Source organism: Aegilops tauschii, chromosome 5, assembly GCF_002575655.3.
Source record: "Aegilops tauschii subsp. strangulata cultivar AL8/78 chromosome 5, Aet v6.0, whole genome shotgun sequence".
Taxonomy (NCBI): Eukaryota; Viridiplantae; Streptophyta; class Magnoliopsida; order Poales; family Poaceae; genus Aegilops; species Aegilops tauschii.
This window is the reverse complement of record NC_053039.3, coordinates 381,759,656-381,782,944: the sequence shown is the minus strand read 5'-3', so window position 1 is coordinate 381,782,944 and position 23,289 is coordinate 381,759,656.

Genomic DNA, 23,289 nt, shown 5'->3' with positions numbered 1-23,289 from the left:
TGTACTTCGTCACACATGTTTCCACCACTTAGCGTCTGCACACGACATGTGCTCGACAGATTTCAAGCGAAAGCCGACGTGGATGTAGACCACGACCTGACTAACCACACAAGTCTCTAGTCCAGGTTTATCGCCTATTCGGGTTCCATCCGCAAGGAAATCCGGCCGGGGTGTCCTCAACGGCCCCAAACGATGTGTGCAGGGTTCCCGAGACACCAAACGGGCGACTAGGTACACCGTGCCACGAGCCTACCGCATCACAGCCCACCCCTAAGGTCAGCGCTGCGCACGGCCTCCAGCAACTACAAACACCAGAAACTACTTGCAACTCCTGGACGGAGGCGAGAGGGGTCTGTAAGTCGAGCGGGGTCATATTTCAGGGCCCAATGTGTGGTAGTAGCTGAATCTTAAATCACGCATACAGATCTCAGTTCTTAAGGACGGCCTCAATGAAACAACCCACCATGTACTCCTACATGGCCTCTCATCGATACCTTTACCAAATCATGTTCAACACTTCACTCTCATTACGTACACAACCATTCACTCTAGTTCATCACCCCGATGAGCCAGACCTGACACGACTCTAAGCATAGCAAGCATAGCATGGTAGTAAACACAAACATGGCTCAATCAACTCCTACACATGCTAGTGGGTTTCATCTAGTTACTGTGGCAATGACAGGTCATGCAGAGGAAGTGGGTTCAACTACCGCAACACACAGCAGTTTGAAACGCGTTGTCTTAATGCAGTAAACGAGAGCAGAAGCGAGAAGTTGGGTTTGTATCGAAATGATCAATGGGTTGCTTGCCTGACGGAGTGGTAGTGGAATACTTCCCTTCAGTTGGATACTCGTGAATATCCTCGGAGGCAGAACCTACCACGAAGAACACATCGAAACACAATCACCACATGGCAATATGCAACAATATGATGCATGCAATGACTTGGCAAAATGAGTGTGTTTTGGCTAATGCAACTTAGAACAGAATAGTTTGAGTTCATTTGAATCAAGGATTCAAATGCTACCCAAAGTGAGAGGTCATATTAGTGCATTTACTTGTTTCACCTAAACAGCAAGGTTAAAGTGTTCTGACATGCATGAAACCAGTACAGATGGAAAGATTGAATTTTTCTGATCAAAATTGATATATAAATCTTTGCATTTGGAGTTACAGATTAAGTTCTATGATTTTTTGAAGTTTGTAGTATTTTCTGGAATTTCATGTATAAAAATAAATCCAGAAAATACTTATTGCGTCAGCAGTGCGTCATGGTGACATCAGCGGTCAACGGAGACGATCCAGGTCAACCGTGACCTGTGGGTCCCATCTGTCAGTGTCTCTGTTAGTTAATTAAATTAATTAGGATTAGTTTAAAACTAACCCAGGTTTGACTAGACGGTAGGGCCCACATGTCAGTGACTCTGGGGAGTCAAACCCGTGGTCAAACCACACTGACTCGCCGGCGTTTAGCCGCCGGCGACGTCTAGACGCGGCGGAGGCTGCGGGATTTTCCCTCCAGCGACCAAAAGGACGGCGGAGACTATCTACGCCTAGCTGGGAGTGAGCCGCGTCGAGTGGTGGTGGTGGTGGAGCTCGGGGTCGCCGGAAACGACGCCGGCGATGAGCTGTGCGACTGCCGGAGTACGGGTGAGGACGAACTCATCGCTGTGGTAATCTTGGAGGCTCAAGGCCAGCTCCTACGTGATCTACGCGGTGCGGTGAAGTCAGTCGACATGGTGGTGTGCCCGTTGGGTGGCCGGAGCATCGTCGGCGACGAGCTCAGGCGGCGGCCTGTGCGGTGCTGCTCGTTGCGGTCGAAGCAGAGGGCGGCAACAAGAACGAGAGGGAGGGGAAGGGACATAAACTCACGGCGAAGTCGACGGTGGTCTTGGCGAGCCCGGGGAGGGGCTGACGACGTCGGGGGGTCGCCAGCGATCTCGGGGCAGAGGCGGCGAAGATGGCGGTGCAGAGGTTGATGCAGGGCGTTCGGCATCGCGCTGGTTGATGGAGAGGCGCGGGGGATGGAGACGGAGCTCGTGGACAACACGGGGAGACGAGGGGAGCACGGTGGCTGCGGTGTTCACGTCGGCGCGAGCGCGACAGCGTCGGCCATGGCGAGGAGAGGGCGAGAGAGAGGAGCAGGGGGTGAATGAGGTGTCCAGGGGCTCGGGGCGGCGCTGAGGAGGCCCTTGGAGGCGTCGCGCTGGCGCGGGCGACGCAGGCAGGCAGGGAGGTGGCGTGGCGAGCTCGGCGGCGTCGCAGTGTCCCTCCTCTGCCTACTGGCGAGAGGAAGCAGCTGGCTGGCACGGGCCAGCACATTGCTGGGCCGGCCAGTGGGCTGGGGCGTGGGTTTGGCCAGGTAAGTCCCTTTCCCATTTATTTCTGTAAGTTTGTTGCATATCTAAAAATACTTAGACATCTCCAAAAATCATGAAACTGCACATGGCCACTTTTTGGAATATATCCAGTATGGAACATTTTAGGTTGGGATTATTTGAGCATTTGAAATATTTTATATTATTTAAATGCCCAAACTCAAATAGCTAATGAATTAATCCAGTGACCTTAAGATGACCTAGAAATGTGTGCATCACTTTTGGCAGTGGTTTAAGACCAAGGCAGAGGGATGAACATTTTAGAAGGGCATTTCAGGTTCATTGAAAATATTTTTAGTAAACCCTAGTTGTTTTCGGGGGGGTGCTGGGGGTTCTGTCATCCCCATTTCAAGTTTCTGGAAAAGTAAACATGATGCAACACTCTAATGCATGAACTAGCTAGGATGTGACAACTCACCCCCACTCAAAAGAATCTCGTCCCGAGATTTAGGATCTTCCGGGAAGAAGGTGGGGTACTCAAGTCGAAGACGATCCTCCCTTTCCCAAGTAGCTTATTTCTCGGAATGGTGTGACCATTGAACTTTGAGAAACTTGATATTCTGGCATCGAGTGGTACGCTCGGCTTGATTAAGGATACGAACGGGATATTCCCGATATGTGAGATTATCTTGGAGATCAAGCATTTCGTGGTCCACTCCACGGATAGGATACGCGAAGCAACGCCTGAGTTGAGAAACGTGGAAGACATCATAAACTCTGGAAAGATGTGGAGGTAGTTCCAATTGGTAGGCAACTTCTCCTCGTTTGGCAAGAATGTGAAAGGGTCCAATGTAACGAGGAGCCAATTTGCCTTTGATACCGAATCGATGGGTTCCCTTCAAAGGAGTAACCCGAAGGTAAGCCTTCTCGCCAACTTCATAAGTCATGAGCTTATGTTTGCGGTCATATTGGCTCTTTTGACGAGATTGGGCTGTTTTCAATTTCTCACGAATAATGCGAACCTGCTCTTCTGCTTCTTGAATCATATCCGGGCCAAAGAGTTGTCTCTCCCCGGTTTCTGACCAGTTAAGAGGCGTTCGGCATTTTCGTCCATAGAGAACTTCGAAAGGAGCTTTGCCTAAGCTAGCTTGATAACTATTGTTATAAGCAAACTCGGCGAATGGAAGGCATTTCTCCCAATCCATACCGAAAGGGATGACAGAACCTCGAAGCATATCCTCCAGAATTTGATTGACTCATTCTACTTGACCACTTGATTGGGGGTGGAAGGCGGTGCTAAAGGAGAGACGAGTTCCCATAGCATTTTGGAAACTTTCCCAAAATCGAGAGGTGAAGAGACTTCCACAGTCTGAGTTAATTTCCAATGGAACACCATGAAGAGACACTATTTGGGAGATGTACAAGTCAGCTAGCTGGCTAGCGGTTATACTCTCACGAACAGGTAGGAAGTGGGCTACTTTGGAAAGACGATCGACAACGATGAAGATAGCATTATTCCCTCTCTTGGTCCTGGGAAACCCGGTAATGAAATCCATACCGATTTTATCCCATTTCCATTCAGGAATAGCCAAGGGTTGAAGGGTGCCAGCAGGCCGTTGATGCTCTGCTTTAACACGACGACAGACGTCGCAATTAGCAATGTACTGAGCAATTTCTCTCTTCATCCTAGTCCACCAAAACCTCTGGCGTAGGTCTTGATACATTTTAGTACTACCGGGATGAATGGTGAGAGGAGATTCATGAGCTTCCTTAAGGATCAACCGCCTCAGGTTGCGTACCTTGGGAACCACTAGACGGTCTCCAAAGAACACAACGCCTTGATCATCAACGGAGAAACAATCCGCGACTCCTTTCTTGATGTTTCTCTTAATACGGGAGATTCCCGGATCTACCTTCTGAGCTTTGATGATCTGATCCGTAAGGGTAGGTCTCGCCACCAGGGTGGATAGGAATCCTCAAGGAACAATGTGAAGGTTAAGCTTACAGAATTCCTCGTGGAGAAGTGGTTGACTTTGTTGTAACATCAAGTTGTTACAATAAGATTTACGACTTAGCGCATCAGCCATGACATTGGCTTTGCCCGGGGTGTAAGTTATTCCTAAGTCGTAATCTGTGATCAACTCAACCCAACGTCTTTGCCTGAGATTCAAATCCGGTTGGGTGAAGATGTATTTCAGACTTTGGTGATCGGTGTAAATCTCGCAACGATTACCAAGAAGGTAATGTCGCCATGTTTTGAGTGCATGGACTACAGCTGCAAGCTCTAGATCATGTGTGGGATAGTTATCCTCATGTGGACGCAACTGTCGACAAGCGTAGGCAATCACATGACGATCTTGCATGAGTATGCAACCTAGTCCTTGTCGCGAGGCGTCGCAATAGATAACAAAGTCCTTAGAGAAATCTGGTGGCACAAGTACGGGAGCAGATGTCAGGCGTCTTTTCAGTTCCTGAAAGCTGAACTCGCACTGTGGGGTCCACTCGAACTTTTTATCTTTCTTGAGGAGTTCAGTTAGAGGTTTAGCAACCTTGGAGAAATTCTCGACGAAGCGGCGACAGTAGCTCGCTAAGCCAAGGAAATTCCGAACTTGCTTGACCGTTTCAGGTGGAGTCCAATCAAGGACGGCTTGAACTCGCTCGGGATTGACATCCATACCCTTACGAGAGATACATGGCCTAGATAGGTCACTTCTGGCAACCATAATTCACACTTAGCGAATTTAGCATAAAGGCGATGCTCTCAAAGTTTCATCAACACTAGCCTTAGATGCTCGGCATGTTCTTCCTCATTCTTGGAGTAGATGAGTATATCATCGAGGTATACCATGACGAATTTATCCAAATACTCCATGACGATCGAGTTCATTAACCGAGAGAAGGTGGCTGGAGCATTGGTTAAACCGAAGGACATAACGGTGTACTCGTATTGGCCATAACGAGTGACAAAGGCCGTTTTAGGAATGTCCCCGTTCTTGATTTTGATTTGATGGTAGCCCAACCTCAAATCCATTTTGGAAAAGACTGAGGATCCAGCGAGCTAATCATACAGATCGTTGATCCTGGGAAGCGGATACTTGTTCTTGATAGTGACCAAGTTGACAGGTCGGTAATCTACAACCATCTGATCCGTTCCATCCTTCTTCTTGACGAAGAGGACAGGGCAAGCCCATGGAGAAGAACTAGGACGGATGAAACCTTTTTTCAAGGACTCATCGAGTTGTTTCCTAAGCTCGGCTAGCTCTAGGGGTGCCATCTTATAGGGTCTTCTAGAGATTGGGACGGTTCCTGGAACAAGGTCTATCACGAACTCGACATCCCTGTCAGGTGGAACACCTGGCAGTTCTTCTGGAAAGACATCTGGAAAGTCACGGACTACCGGAATATCTTCAAGGTCTGGAAGAGGGTTGGCATTTAGGGAGTAGAGCTGACGCTCAGACACTCAGGTCAAAACATTGACTGTCTTGCCCGATGGATGGGTGAGTTGAACAGTTCTAGTAGAGCAATCAATCTTAGCATAATGGGCTAACATCCAGTCCATACCCAAGATGATGTTTATGTCCGAGGACTTGAGAGCTATTACTGATGCAAGGAAGACCAATCTGTCGACAAGAATTTCATTTCCATGGCTTATCCTAGAGGTTTGCCACTTAGAACCAGGGGTTTGAATTACCATGGAGGTGGGCATGTCACAAAATGTGGTGTTGTGCAAGCGAGCATAGGTCTCAGAGATAAATGAATGAGATGCTCCAGTATCGAAAAGAACAGTTGCCGGATGGCAATTAACAAGGAGCGTACCAAGGACGACGTTGGGGTCCTCATGAGTTTCTTCAGCTGAGACATAGTTGACATGACCACGTGAAGTGGTGGCTGGCTTGGCGTAGTAAGTCTTTCCCGCTGGCTTACCACGGCTAACGGACTTTCCAGGCTGATTGGGGTTGTTCTGGGGGCACTCGCGCAGATAGTGACCCGTCTCTCCACACTTGAAGCATGTCACAACATTGGGGCGTGGAGCAGCATTAGCAGCGGGGCCACCATAGGCCTTGGGCGGTGCATACTGCTAGTTGGGGCGAGGCGCCTCAAAGGATGGCCTCGGAGTGAACCTGGGTGGCAGAGCTGTGTTTGGAATCCAGACCCGGCGCTTCTGAGACCCAGAGCCGGATGAGGAACCAAAATCACGGGAGTGCTTGCATGAAGCGTCATAGTCAGCCTGACCTGTCTCAGCACTGATGGCCTTATTGACCAGCTTCTGGAAGGAGGTGCACTCGTGCAGACGAAGATCACGGCGAAGCTCGGGGATAAGTCCCTTGCGGAACCTTGCCTGCTTCTTGGCGTCGGTGGATAACTCTTCAGGAGCATAGCGTGCTAGGTTTCCAAACTCACGGCTGTATGCATCCACGGTTAGTCTGCCTTGGGTGAAATTGCAGAATTCTTCCCGCTTACGATCCATGAGACCCTCCGGAATGTGATGCTCACGGAAAGCCTCACTGAATTCAGCCCAAGTAGTGATTTGGCCAGCCGGGCGCATAGCCTCAAAGTTTTCCCACCAAAGGCTAGCAGGGCCTTCAAGGTGATAGGCAGCGTAGGTAACCTTATCAGCTTTGGCTACGTTGGCAGAACGTAGCTTATGGGTGATGCTGTGAAGCCAATCATCCGCATCGAGGGGCTCGACGGAATGGTTAAACTTCGGTGGGTACAACTTGATAAAGTCATTGATGGACACCAAGTCGTTCCTCTGGTGACGTGCAGTATTCTGCTCAATTCGCTCTAGCAAGCGGTTGGTCTCACGCTTGTTTCTTTCCGCCTCCAGCATAACTTCGGCCAGAGAAGGCGGTTGAGGCATATTCTCATCCCTAGCTGCACTGGCTTCACCCTGCGCCTGGACAGCAGGGTTGTTGCGGGTGTTGACCATCCTAGAAAAAACAAGACAACGGTTTAGACAAGGATGGCGAAATCTTGGCAAGGAAGTGCGGAATGTAATGGGTACACGGAATGCAGAGATGTTCATCTGTATGACATGGTAATATAGAAACTGCCATATATATACCAACGGTCATACACACCATACATAGCTTAGTACAAGCCCAGGCTAGAGTACAACTACGATGAAAGACGATACATCTCATCAGAGGCATTCCAAGCTCCTATACATTATTTTTCTACACCTCCAGAACGTGATACACACCGAGTCGTATCCCACGAGTCACGCAGGACTGTAGAGAATACAACTGCTACAATACTAGTGAAGCTACTACCAACTCAGACGTCTCCGTAGTAATTTTCATAAAGATTACCACCATGTCTTGGGAGCTGAACATGATCATCTGGAAACAGTCGGTCCTGTGGAGCTTGCGGTCCATAAGGACTCGGATGTGGCCTTGGTCCAACAAACGGTGGCAGACGGGGTCCACGAGGAGGGGTGATGCCTCCTACATCACGCCAGTCCATACAATCTGGCAGACCAGACCACACGGGGTACAAGTCCCTCATGTCCATATACCCAGCCTGCACGACAGGTGCAAACCGTGTCAGAGTGGCCCAGTGATCAGAACGAGCATTGAAGAGCTCCATTCGCAAGGCACAATTCTCACGGTCCTTGTCCTCAAGCATCTCGGTGGTGGTGCGGAGTAGTGAATCCTCATGGGTAGAGTCACAGTAAATAGCCTGATAGTACCCTTGTGCCCCAGGGAGTGATGCTGGCATATAGCGGAAATCAGTGTTCTGAAGCAAGGCAGTTCTGGCTCGCATGATAGTCATCATCGAGTAAGCTGCGTCCTGCACGGCCATCTCGATGCTAACCCCAAGTCCATAAGAGCAATGGAGGGGTTCAGTAGCTCCAGGATAGGAAGGGTATATCCTGACTGTACAAAGATATTGGCTTTGATTAAAGTCTCGAAACTGCTCCTCGACGGTATACTCGGGATACCATCGATAGCCTGTCTCGACCATCACTCGGACCAGCATGGCCGTGTGACCAGGTACATTGAGGCACTGAGTCAGACGAACCACTTGATTCTGGGAACGGGTGGCCATCTGAAAGCACGAAATAATGCAAAGGCATTAGAATCTTCTAGGAGAAATCGGATAGCATAACGGCTGTAAATGCTCAGAAAAAGATTTGAGACATTCACAACAGTTTGCAAAACCACTCAACAACATCATATCAAGGTTCTGGTTCAACTGACAACATACTAAAACTAGTAGAAACTGAACTGAGGCTTGTAACCAACAACCCTATAAGTTACTACGAATTAGCAACACGTGAACCTGATAGAGAGAAGAGAGCCTAGTCCTTAACCCACGTAGAATGAGAAGAGAATGACTTAGATCAGAGGGCATAAGGTAAAGGAGTAAAAAGAGCCTTACGTTCCCTCCCACAATCAATTCCCCTACATATAACTAAAGCATTTCTAGACTCGACATCGACCACTTTGGCTTGACGCACCTACAGGCAGTCCGGCTCTGATGCCAACGCTGTCAGGACCCCGATTCCAAGTCACATCGACCTAGCCGGTAACACCTCATATCACTTCGCGGCCTCATGCGCGGTATTCCCACGGGTGTCGCCTTACCATGGCCCGGGACCGTTTGCGCCTTTTGGCTCACGTATATGATAGTGTCGCTAGCATCCATATGACAGAGAACCCGGGCCGACATGGCTAGTCGTGAACCCAAAGCGGCACTAACTTACGGGGACAGGCATACATGAATCAACATCGAACATGTCGGTCAGCAGCGTGTGAATCCGGGCTGTAGCACTGGGCTAACAGGACTCCGGGAACCTGGGCTGTAGCAGGCTAGGCAGGACTCCGGATGTCACCGCGCGACATTTCCCGGAAGGGACAGACACAGGAACGAAGTGAATCACATGCCGGCCAGTCAAGTGTCTGGAGCAGTAGTGCTGGGCTAGCAGGACTCCGGTGAACCGGGCTGTAGCAGACTACTATGGCTCATGGAAGCACTAGACTACATTTCCCCATAAGAGAGGCTGCCAAGGATAAACAACTAGATTGTCGGATCCCACACATACCAAGCATTTCAATCATACACACAATATGCTCGATATGTGCAAATATAACATGGCATCACAACAAAACTCTACAACTCCAAGTATTTTATTTAAAGGCTCCGGAGAGCCATACATAACATGTTCATACAAATAGGGGTCACATGACCCGGCACTCAAGTCATACAAACATACAAGCACATGCAGAAGTAAACTTGTCTGAGTACAGACAACTAGAAAGAAAGAACGCTTGACGAAGCCTGTCTATCTACATAGGCCCTTCACAAGCTCAGATCACCACCTGGGTGGCAAGTCACTCGTCAACGTCGAGATCTACATAGAACCCATCGGAAAGGGCGGTGTTGTCGTCTGAAAACAGTAATTAAAGCAACATGAGTACAAAGGTACCCAGCAAGTCTTACAACAAATCCTACTATACATGCACATTCTCAAGAAGGTAGTGGAGTTATTGCAGCAAGCCAGCTTTGACTCTTGGCTAAGCTATCCTACGAGACACCACTTGTGAAATAGTTTCCGCACACGAGTCCACTAATCACCATCTCAATACTCCATCGTGGATCCTCCCTCGTCATCCCACGAGAGGGCCATGCGCGGTACTCACACTTATCTTGAGTCTTTTAGTAGTAACCATTAACTTGTCTATGAACTGCATAAGCGACCAAGTAGTCCTTTACCGCGGACGTGGCTATTCGAATAGTTTTATACCCTGCAGGGGTGTACTTCGTCACACATGTTTCCACCACTTAGCGTCTGCACACCACATGTGCTCGGCAGACTTCAAGCGAAAGCCGACGTGGGTGTAGACCATGACCTGACTAACCACACAAGTCTCTAGTCCAGGTTTATCGCCTATTCGGGTTCCATCCGCAAGGAAATCCGGCCGGGGTGTCCTCAACGGCCCCAAACGATGTGTGCATGGTTCCCGAGACACCAAACGGGCGACTAGGTACACCGTGCCACGAGCCTACCGCATCACAGCCCACACCTAAGGTCAGCGCTGCGCACGGCCTCCAGCAACTACAAACACCAGAAACTACTTACAACTCCTGGACGGAGGCGAGAGGGGCCAGTAAGTCGAGCGGGGTCATATTTCAGGGCCCAATGTGTGGTAGTAGCTGAATCTTAAATCATGCATACAGATCTCAGTTCTTAAGGACGGCCTCAATGAAACAACCCACCATGTACTCCTACATGGCCTCTCATCGATACCTTTACCAAATCATGTTCAACACTTCACTCTCATTACCGACACAACCATTCACTCTAGTTCATCACCCCGATGAGCCAGACCTGACACGACTCTAAGCATAGCAAGCATAGCATGGTAGGAAACACAAACATGGCTCAATCAACTCCTACACATGCTAGTGGGTTTCATCTAGTTACTGTGGCAATGACAGGTCATGCAGAGGAAGTGGGTTCAACTACCGCAATACACAGCAGTTTGAAACGCATTGTCTTAATGCAGCAAACGAGAGCAGACGCGAAAAGTTGGGTTTGTATCGAAATGATCAATGGGTTGCTTGCCTGACGGAGTGGTAGTGGAATACTGCCCTTCAGTTGGATACTCGTGAATATCCTCGGAGGCAGAACCTACCATGAAGAACACATCGAAACACAATCACCACATGGCAATATGCAACAATATGATGCATGCAATGACTTGGCAAAATGAGTGTGTTTTTGCTAATGCAACTTAGAACAGAATGGTATGAGTTCATTTGAATCAAGGATTCAAATGCTACCCAAAGTGAGAGGTCATATTAGTGCATTTACTTGTTTCACCTAAACAGCAAGGTTAAAGTGTTCTGACATGCATGAAACCAGTACAGATGGAAAGATTGAATTTTTCTGATCAAAATTGATATATAAATCTTTGCATTTGGAGTTACAGATTAAGTTCTATGATTTTTTGAAGTTTGTAGTATTTTTTGGAATTTCCTGTATAAAAATAAATCCAGAAAATACTTATTGCATCAGCAGTGCGTCATGGTGACATCAGCGGTCAATGGAGACGGTCCAGGTCAACCCTGACCTGTGGGTCCCATCTGTCAGTGTCTCTGTTAGTTAATTAAATTAATTAGGATTAGTTTAAAACTAACCCAGGTTTGACTAGACGGTAGGGCCCACATGTCAGTGACTCTGGGGAGTCAAACCCGTGGTCAAACCACGCTGACTCGCCGGCGTTTAGCCGCCGGCGACGTCCAGATGCGGCGGAGCCTGCGGGATTTGCCCTCCGGCAACCAAAAGGACGGCGGAGACTATCTACGCGTAGCTGGGAGTGAGCCGCGTCGAGTGGTGGTGGTGGTGGAGCTCGGGGTCACCGAAAATGACGCCGGCGACGAGCTGTGCGGCTGCCGGAGTACGGGTGAGGACGAACTCGTCGCTGTGGTAATCTTGGAGGCTCAAGGCCAGCTCCTACGTGATCTACGCGGTGCGGTGAAGTCAGTGGACTTGGTGGTATGTCCGTTGGGTGGCCGGAGCATCGTCGGCGACGAGCTCAGGCGGCGGCGTGTGCGGTGCTGCTCATTGCGGTCGAAGCAGAGGGCGGCAGCAAGAACGAGAGGGAGGGGAAGGGGCAGAAACTCACGGCGAAGTCGACGATGGTCTTGATGAGCTCGGGGAGGGGCTGACGACGTCGGGGGGTCGCCAGCGATCTCGGGGCAGAGGCGGCGAAGATGGCGGTGCAGAGGTTGATGCAGGGCGTTCGACGTCGCGCGGGTTGACGGAGAGGCGCGGGGGATGGAGACGGAGCTTGTGGACAGCACGGGGAGACGAGGGGAGCACGGTGGCTGCGGTGTTCACGTCGGCGCGAGCGCGACAGCGTCGGCCATGGCGAGGAGAGGGCGAGAGAGAGGAGCAGGGGGCGAATGAGGTGTCCAGGGGCTCGGGGCGGCGCCGAGGAGGCCCTTGGAGGCGTCGCGCTGGCGCGGGCGACGCAGGCAGGCAGGGAGGTGCGTGGCGATCTCGGCGGCGTCGCGGTGTCCCTCCTCTGCCTACTGGCGAGAGGAAGCAGCTGGCTGGCACGGGCCAGCACAGTGCTGGGCCGGCCAGTGGACTGGGGCGTGGGTTTGGCCAGGTAAGTCCCTTTCCCATTTATTTCTGTTTTATTTTATTTCTGTAAGTTTGTTGCATATCTAAAAATACTTAGACATCTCCAAAAATCATCAAACTGCACATGGCCACTGTTTGGAATATATCCAGCATGGAACATTTTAGGTTGGGATTATTTGAGCATTTGAAATATTTTATATTATTTAAATGCGCAAACTCAAATAGCTAATGAATTGATCCAGTGACCTTAAGATGACCTAGAAATTTGTGCATCACTTTTGGGAGTGGTTTAAGACCAAGGCAGAGGTGATAAACATTTTAGAAGGGCATTTCAGGTTCATTGAAAATATTTTTAGTAAACCCTAGTTGTTTTCGGGGGGGGGGGTGCTGGGGGTTCTGTCATCTCCATTTCAAATTTCTGGAAAAGTAAACATGATGCAACACTCTAATGCATGAACTAGCTAGGATGTGACAGTGCAGCAGCGGCGTATTCGGTCGGCTCCCACAGCAGTGCGCTCTTCGGCCATCCCTTGCAGCAGCCGGTAGAAGCCATGGGGCACGGCCGCAAGGGGATGGATAAGAAGCAGCGCGCAGAGAGGCAGGGCTATAGAGGGAGGGCATCGCCGGAGTAGATCGGGGCGAGCGTATTTGGCCGGAGCAGCGCAGTGTACCTGGATTTCGCTCGGCCGGAGCAGTGTTGTGGATTGGGGAAAACAGTGGCCGAGCTTCTCGAGAGGAAAGAGATAAGACAGAGAGAGTGGGGAATGGTCTGCCCGTGTGGGTCTCTTTAGTTTTCTTTATTTTTTTATATGAGCCCAGCGATTCTTCGTTGGAGCCATCCGATTAAAATAGACGGCAGATGGTAGATGCTACAGCACGCGTACAGTAATAGCTATACTGCAGAGGAGCCGAACCCTTCACAATTGTGCTTCTAGTTTGTGTTCAGCTTGCTTCATTTTCATGCTTCATACCGTTTTGTAGGCGTCATGTTTGCATCCTAATCAAACTACTGATGCTTCGTACATTTCTTCAGGGCTAACAAGAGCAGGAAATCATGATTTGTCGATGATGAGCCTGTCATGGCCATCGATGGTCGGCATCGCCTGGGACGTCAGATCGAGCATCTCAGTGCCCAATGTTTTCACATAGTTTCGGAAGCAAACTAGCAAGGCACGTACTCAGTTGTCGAAGGTTAAGGGCATTGTCCCCTCGATGGCGCCAGCCTTGCTGCTCCTCACCAAACTCTTATGGCTCGTCATGTCAACACCTGCAGATTTATTAAGGGACAAATGGAGGTCATCGAGTCCAAGTCAGACACAGTGGATGGAGTAGGGAGGGACTGGGATGGGACTGTAGCGGTGGTGCGACATAGTAGGCAGGAAGTGTACAAGCTATGTACAAAGAAATTGAATTGCTAGTAAGCCAAAAATCTGTAATCATCACACATGGATCCTACGAGCTGAAAAATAAAGCAAGCATACTCCACGACACTACTTGGAGAGAAAAATGAACTATGTATTATGAAGCATGGTTTGTAGTGTTCGAAGCATGATTTTCATATGATGGAAGCAAATTCAGCACATTTCTATTTTTTTGGAATCATCTCCTAATATGCTTGAAGAATGTGTTATGTGTACCGTGTATGCATGATATTGCTTATTTTTAATAGAAAGAAGACCTAATCAGGTAAGAGAAATCCTCTGATCTATTGAATTTTGTTCAATTAGGTACTAGAAAACTAATTTCTATTCACCGTAGCAAGTTTAATTCACCGTGGAAGCAAATTCATTGGTAAACGGAAGCATGTTTTCCACATTATATTGGACGAAATTGTAAGCAGTCACACGGGACTCATGGAAGCAAATCTAACTAATAAGGAATCGAGATTTGTTAATAAGGAAGCAAATAGCCTGAGGCGAAAACAAGAACAGAGAATCCGGATATTGATTTCTGAGCTCGGGCTCATATGCTCTCAAAATCTACACCACTAGCCCGCATGTAGATCCGTGCTCCCCATTGTATTTGCCAACCGTATATGCACATATTAAGGAAAATCTTTGTTTCAAACCAACTGATGTTTGGCTCGCGTAAACCGTGTCGCGAGCCGTGCGATCGAAGCCGATCGTGCGGCGCTTGTCTCACGCGCGTGCATCACCTCTCCTACTACACACGTAGAATGCGGGGGCCGCTCATCGCTCTCCATCCCAGCCTTATCCTCTCCCGTTCTCGTCTTCTTCGTTCGCTCCCCATCCCCTCTCTCTCATTTTTCACAGGCTTGACGAGAGGGCATCGATCCAATAGCTCGCCATCGTTGCTTCCAACAATGGGGGCCGGTGCACATCCCGCCGCAAGCACCAGCTGCTGCTGCAAGCCAAAGCACGACGGACGATGTTGCCGCAGGCGGGGAAAAGTTGTGTGCCGCCGATCTGCAACGATGCGCTGCCTGTTCTTCAAGCGGGCTGCTGGTGCTGCAGCGAGGGGCTCGTCGGTGCTGAGTCGTCGGGGCCACCAGTGCTGCGGTACAACATCGCGGGGGTCGCCGCCTCGCCGGTGTTGCTATGCCGCATCGCCGGGGCGGCCGATGTTTCTATGCGGCGCGCACCGGGGCCGCCGGTGTTTCTATTCAGCGTCACCGGGGTTGCCAGTGTTGCTATGCAGCATCGCTCGGGCTACATTGGAGCGCCGCCGGGTCGTTGAAGCTGCCATGGGGATGGAACGGACTCCGTCGGGGCTGCAATGAAGCTTTCGTCGGAGCTGCAAGGAAGCTTCACCGGAGGCGTCACACTCGGTGTTGCCATGGAGCAGCCCCCGGTGGCTCCCGGTGCTAGATGCAGCAGTCGCTGGCGGCTCCGTCCACACGTAGCACTGGCGATGTTGCAACGCAGCACGTCAGTGGCGTTCGCCGGAGTTCAGGGAGATGCTCCGGCTCGCGTCTCGGCGAGCGTACATGCAGCAGCAGCAGGCCATGTCGGACGGCTATTTAGGCGGATGATTTTGGCTGATTTGTAGCAGCCGCCCATATTAAGTCTGACCTCGGGCGCGCAATTAATGCAACGGCACGTCGAACTGGGCACGCGGAACAGACAGAGGTCGCACGGCTCAACCTTTTATCTGAGCCGGCCTGACCCGTGCACGAGGGCCAGACTCACAAACGGCAACCAGCCTGCGCCCATGTTAAATGCATCTCGCAGCCACATCCGATCCAACCACACGCAGAAAATATCACCATCTCCTTCCTGCTTACATAGCTTGCAAATCTTGCGCCATGTCCGAGGCTCCATGGACGCAGAGGCAGCTTACTGTAAATGGAGACTGATAAGAAACGAAAGCCTTCTCGAACAACTAAAACCTGTAGATGATTAGAGTTAGCAGTCGTACCTGAATCTCCACTCCACCGCCGGTGTCACCCACTTCAGACCTCCCTGTTGTGCCCCTCCTTGCCGATTCAGGAGAGTGTCGTGCCATCTTTGAGCGTTCGCTACGCCCGCTACTTTTGTCCACTTACCAACCATCATGGCTATATAATTTATTTTAACAAGAAAGTAAATAACTCGAGTCTCCCTCTGGGGGGTTTTACGCGACCTATTCTAGACAAGGAGTCCGAGCCAGGAAGAAAACCGGGGAATCCAGATTCCATAAATGGCCAGGATAGCTCAGTTGGTATAGCCTCGAAGACTTAGTTCTTTTGCGAACTATCAATATTGGAAAGTCGAGGTACATGAATTCAGGAATTTCATTGACCGGGAACAAGAAGAATTCTCGCGACCGCGTCTGAGCCCTCTTTTCCAAATCTTGTACTTCTACAGATTATATAATTTATATCGATTCGAAAGAATCAAATCAGATGGTTTTATTTCTCAACCTTTCTAACTTGCTCCTACGGAACCAAGGTCGAAAGGATTGAAAAAGTCAGTCATTCACAACCACTGATAAATGATTCCTCGAAAAGTTAAGGATTAGTAGTTCTTTTTCGAAATCGATTTCGAAAAAGAATGGATTCGGTCTTATACATACGCGAGGAAGGTAATCAAAAAAGAGAGAAGACGAGTTTTTCTTTCTTTTATCACTTAGGAGCCGTGCAAGATGAAAGTCTCATGCACGGCTTTGCATGAGAGAAAGAAGCGAGGAATCCTTTTTTCGACTCTGACCCCCACTCTAGTCGTTGCTTTTCTTTCTGTTACTTCGAAAGTAGCTGCTTCAGCTTCAGCCACGCGAATTCTCGATATTCCTTTTTATTTTTCATCAAACGAATGGCATCTTCTTCTGGAAATCCTAGCTATTCTTAGCATGATTTTGGAGAATCTCCTTGCTATTACTTAACAAGCATGAAATCGTATGCTTGCATATTCGTCCATAGGGCAAATCAGATATGTAATTATTGAAATAATTGTTGGAGACTCAAATGATGGATATGCAAGCATGATAACTTATATGTTGTTCTATATCTCCATGAATCTAAAAACTTTTCCTTGCATTGTATTATTTGGTCTACGTATCGGAACTGATAAGGACTGAATTCCAAACAATGGTGAAGGCAGAATGGCAGCAGCCGGTCTTTCATTCTTACACTGGTTCTAATTTCTACTAGTATGCCACACTTCCCTTGTCTTTCAGTCCTTGCATTTACTCCTTCAACCATTTCAAAATTTGAATCTCTCTTTTGAAATAGGCTTTCTGCTTTATAAATAAAGCAACGGTTCATACAACGTCAGTTCCACAGCACACGACAAATAACGGTTGGAGCCACAGCACAATCAAGCCCAAGAAAGCATGAAAGAAATAGGAAAAAAGCCACCTAGTGGCGGCCGCAAAGCGGCACTACGAGGAAGATAGTCGACGCGCCGAGGCCAAAAGCTCGTCCATCATCAAGCCAAGTCGGTCGCGATCACGCTGCCTCGAGAGCGGGTGCCGGTGCTGCGAAATTTGAATCTCCACCCAAGAACAGCCATTAATTGCATGGTATCACACATGCAGGCCACGTGTCAGCAGTTACACATGGAGGATACAAGTTAACCATCAACCCAATTGATCGAACTCCATATAGGCTGAGTCGTCAGCACGGAGACGACGGCATCACCCCAATGACAAGCTGATTCATCATCCCACAAAACACAAGTCGAAACATTATAAAAAATTAACCATACATACTAGGAATGAAGTGCAACAAAATTCTCAATTAAGTGTACAGACAATTATGAATTCGCATCTGCATGATCTACTATTTTCTGCCTCTGGTTTCCCCTGCATGCGTTCCAACAAAAAGAAAATCAGCGACCGTGCACACGAATTGCACAGCAAAAGGCCACTCCTAGCATTTTTGCTTGATACGTACATCAGGAGGTAACCAAAAAAACATAACTCACCGAGCAACCGAAGACTACCTCCTGCATGCATTTACCCTCTCGACGTTCATCTGCTCTTACCATATCTAATAACGAAACCGATTTCCCAAGAGTACAAATTGTACAAGTCATATACCTCACCAAGCGAATCGAAAGTCAACCCAAGTGCCAGGCGTACAACACTCTCTGTAGGTTCCTCCGCATACTTCCGGATCGACTTTCCAGAGCACTCATCCTTGACGGGCATGGTGTCCGGTCTGGAGGTGCACTACCCAGCGGTAACCTGAACTTAACCAAACATGTTCAGTATACTGTGCACACTGCAAACAATTCTACAAGGGGAACGAGTGCAGTTCTGGCGGTAAAAACAGTTAACACCAACTAGCACATGCTCAATTTTCTAACTGAACTAGACCACACAGACATTTTTCCATAGAACTTTTTACCAATCTGAACAAAGTTATACACTTAAGGCCCCGTTTGGTAGCTTAATATTTTTAAAGTATTCTAAAAATACTGCAGTTTTTTAATTACCACAGTTTAATTTACCATGAAGTGTTTGGTTGCCACTAGAAACTGTGTTTTTAATACTGTATTATTTGCAAAACCATGGTATTATCTCTGCATTAAAAAAAGAACCCGAGACCTCTTTTTTTTAAACAGAGCTCACCAAAGAAAGGGGTCGTCGTTATCTTCTTCCTTGCTCAAGCCGCTGCTGCCCCCTCCTTCATTCCCCTGTTGGTCCGCCTGCAACCTGCTGCCCTGAAGCGGTGCAGTGTATGTTGGCTGCTCGTCGGGTGGACGACTCATCGTACACTCTCCACGCCGGCAGCTGATCCCTGCCTCAGTGAAGCCACTCTAGCCCCGCCATGCTAGCCGAAGAGGAACGGGGCAAGCAAATCCTGCTGGACTCGAGCTTGTTACTCTCTCTCTCTCTTTTTGGGGTTCGAGCTTGCTACTCAGGCGTGTGGATGCACAAGCTGAGTTGCCGCTCTTCTTGCTGGTGCGAACTTTGTCTACCAGTGCCGGCCACAACACACGAGTGTCCATACCCAACTAATCAATTCCGATCAACTAAACCATTGAGTGAATCCAACTAGCTAACATGCGTGTTTGTAGCTGCTATCAACTGGCTAGCTAGCTAATTTACGTTGTTGCATAAAGCACCAGCCAAACAGGTCAGAGTATTCCCAATACTTCAAAATACTTTGATATTTCAAAACTGCGATATCTTGCACCTGCGGGCTAAAATACTGTAGTATTTAATACTTTGGTTTTTGCAATATCTTGCTATCAAACACAGCCTAAATGGAACACAGTACAGTTATTTTAGCCTGAAGGTGCTGGGTTCAGACCTTTTTGTCCATCCTGGCATTTTCTGGGTTAACAGTACCGTTTATTTCCACTTTTTTTTTGTTTTCTGTTTTTAATAACCACATATATTTCGTTAGACAAACTTATTATAAAGAGTACACATGTGGTCGTTACAGAAGACATACATAGATGTCTTGCAATATTGCAACAAAGACTTCACAAGAAGTAAAACATGAATTTCACTTCGGCAGAATCTTGTGCCACGCCCAAACATCACGCACCATCGTCCTCCTCCGCCGCTGAGGCAACGCCGAACAAAGAGGGGAACTGCCTTCATACCAAGATCTAGAGGAGCACCTTTGCAAACAACGATGCTTTTCGAGCCGATGAACCAGACCGCCGCAAGCGACGAGACCGAGACTTTGTGGCACGTCGGACGGGGTTCTTCCCCGTGTCCGCTAGATCCCAGCGTCATCTACTTCATTCGACTAGGTCGAAGAAGAGGAACACCGTTGCATTCCGCCATCCACGTACCCCACTGCAAGACACCAAACACAACCGCAACATCCGGCACCGACGCCACCCGAGAGAGTGTGAAGCGCCGATCATCAGACACAAATCTTACCGGATCTGAAAACCGGCAAGAAGACCGAACCACCTGCTCCCTAGCGCCGCCCATTAGAGCGCCGCCGAGATGGAGGAAGAGCAGAAGCAAATTATTTCAACGCGGCGCCGTCCACACCATTGATGCAGCACCTCTGAAAACAAACTATGCCTATCCTATATCCCTACCGGACAGAAACAGCAAGGGTCCCCGCCCGCTCCTGCCGCTGGAGCGGCAGACGGAGACGGACGAGGACCCATTGTCGCCAGCGATGTAGAGGAAAGCAGGAGAGTCGCCTCCTGTATAGGCCCAAGCAGCGGTCCCAGCCCTTCTGGAAACCCTCGGTTCAGACCTTTTTGTCCGCATTGGCCTACGTCCCAATGCCCCGGGCCAGGGTGCCTCCCAACTGTTCGCATCTGGAACCGCTCCAGAGCGGCGATACAGGAGGCGACTCTCCTGCTTTCCTGATGTGGACATCGCTACCTTAGATATGATCAAAAGTATTACACGCATTCATATTTTACAGGTTAATTCTAGTAGTAATTATAAAATATATTATTTTGTTAATAAGGAAAAATTACTACATCTCTATTTATTTCATGCAGAATTGTTGGAGATTTATTCAAACCACGTGTCAAGATACGGTTAGTGTATATGTACACATACATGCTTGTGTGTACACACATCCATATTCTATAGATGACTTGGTGCAGCCATGCATGCTCCAAGCATTTATGTCACTAGTACAAAACAGGGCTTTCGTCACAGGGCAATATTCACATTAGTCCCGGTTCAGTCACGAACCGGGACTAATGTGAGCATTGGTCCCGGTTCGTGCGGCTAAGGCATTAGTCCCGGTTCACCTGGGCCCTTTAGTCCCGGTTTGTGCCACGAACCGGGACTAAAGGGTGCGATGCCCATTAGTACCGGTTGGTGGCACCAATCGGGACTAAAGGTTAGTCCTTTAGTCCCGGTTGGTGCCACCAACCGATACTAATGGGCTTTGAGGCATTAGTACCGGTTCATGGCATGAACCGGTACTAAAGGGCCCATCAAACTCTACCCCCCTGACCGCCTTTTCAGTTTTAGAAAAAACAAAAGAAAATGATGGAAATGTCAAAAAAAATAAAATAAAATAAGTTTCCCATGTGATATGTGGTCTAGTTGTTGGGAAAATTAACAAATATGAATTTCGACTTTATTTGCAAAATCTCTCTGAAATTTCTTAAAATGGGCATAACTTTTGCATACGAACTCGGATGAAAAAGTTTTTATCTGAAAAATCATCTACTCGAAAAGTTACATCCGAATTTAACGGGGGGAACCCCGTTAAACATTTTCAAAATCCTCAAAAAACCTAACAAAAAAAAAGTTACGGGGCTTTTAAGATCTGGAGAGGCAAAAAAATTCAAACTGTGGTCAAACTAATTATTCTAGAATATTAGTGTTACTAAATAATTATTTCAGTTTTTTTGAATTTTGGTCAAATCTAGTCAAACTGTGGTCAAACAGTGGTCAAACAATGGTCAAACTAATTATTCCAGAAATATTAGTGTTACTAAATAATTATTGTTTTTTAAAACAATAGTTTCAAACTCAAACAATGAAATGTGTCACTTCATGCTCAAGCTAAATTCCTGAGGGTTAATAGAATTGACATCTTACTATTGTCAGGAAAACAACAAGTGCAGACTTGGAAACGAGGGAGAATAGAACTCGGAAGTTAAGCGTGCTCAGGCTGGAGTAGTGAGAGGATGGGTGACCGTCCGGGAAGTTAGATGATTTGAAATGATGAGGGATGATTAGAGATTAGAGGATAAATTGAGCAATGATGAGGGGTGGTGATTAGAGATTAGAGGTTAAAATAATTCAGAAATTTGAAAATAAAAAATATAAAAAAATTCGCAAAAAAAATTTTCAACAAAAAATCATAAAATTTCCTTTAATCTCGGTTGGTAACACCAACCGGGACTAAAGGTGGAGCTTCAGGCTGCGTCCACGTGGACGGCCTCGGCCTTTAGTCCCGGTTCGTGGGAGGCATTAGTAACAACCCTTTAGTCCCGGTTCAAAAACCGGGACTAAAGGCCCTTACCAACCGAGACAAAAGCCTCCTTTTCTACTATTGTGTGTGCATGCTTCATTATCAAAGACATGCATGCCCTCAACCACCGAACCTTCCGTCCCATCCATCATGCATGCATGCAAGAAGGCAAACGCTACAGGACAATTTTGTTTTGGTTCAATGGAGCAAGAGGAGTAACGTGTACTTTTTGGTGCGCTACACCACAACGTGCTTACACGTCATCAAGTCAACCGATGCATTCTTGAAGTGTCCCGTCTTGGTACGGCACGGCGACCGTGGCACAGGGAACCGACTCAGGCGCACATCGTTCTTTAATAAATAGCTAGCTTAGGTTAGGGTTAAGACTTGAGTTTTATTGTATTGTCTAGCCATCGCTATATTTCGCATCTACGAGACGTGTAGTACTACCGCCTTGTCAGATCCACAGTGAAATCCTAACTTTTTCATCTAGTTCGTGTGATCAGTTTATTAACCGCAATTTTAGTTGCAATTCACCTTTGTTCTTGCCGGTTATTCGGTTGCTTGTAGGAACTCGAACCTTATTGTTCAGGTTGATCGTGCCTACGGCAAGGTCAATAACCATCGAAGATTGGTTTAGCGATTGTCGAGGCGTATCGTCGGGTACGGTATAACCGGTCGTCAAGGTCAAAATCCACCAAATCGATAGTTATCCCCACTCTCATCGAAAGATCGGGCCGCCGTCACATCAAGTGGTATCAGAGCTAAAAGAAAAACAAGATTCGATCTTCTTTTATTCGTATCTCCAAGCCAATCTGTTTTCTGGACGTATTTATTTTGTTCCTGCCTTTATCCTTGGACACTCCGCCACAAAGATTGACACATATCCATTCGAGAGTCTTGCAGGTTTTCAGTACGCATAGCTGAGACAGCGTATCACGCTTAGCAAGATCCCACACATCAGCCACCGGTGTTTGTCCCTCCGCGCCGCTCATTACACGCAGGCGCGAGACACCAGACATCTAGTGTTTTGTGTCTGCCTCCACGCATGCCACAAACAACACTCTCCGCCAGCAGCCAACCGTTCCAGTGCATTAGTACTACTAGTCCTAGCTAATCTCAACACCAAATCACTTGTAGCTAGCTTTTGTAGCACCTTGTCCAGTAGCTTTGCATTGTTTATTTTTCCTGTGACATGAATTGTGTCTGTGACTTGTGCTAGCAACCGGCCTAAAAGAAAGAAAAAAAAGATGAGCAAAAGAAAGAAAAAAAGAAAGAAAAAAGTTAAACGAAAAAGTTGCAAAAATCAGGCCGGCTAGCATCTGTTTTGGGCTGATATTTTCTGTTTTGGACTTTCTTTTGCTGCTACAGTGTTGGTCACCGTGTCATTTATCATCTGCTTTCGAGCTTTGTTATAGACGGCATTTATACCTCACTTATATCTAGCTACTTAGAGCTATCATATTTTTTTTCACCGGTTTCCACTCACTTGATTCAGTATCTGGGCTTAGATTGTTTTATCTCTTACTAGTCGACTGCCAGCACTAGTTAGGAGTTTGAGCAATTAT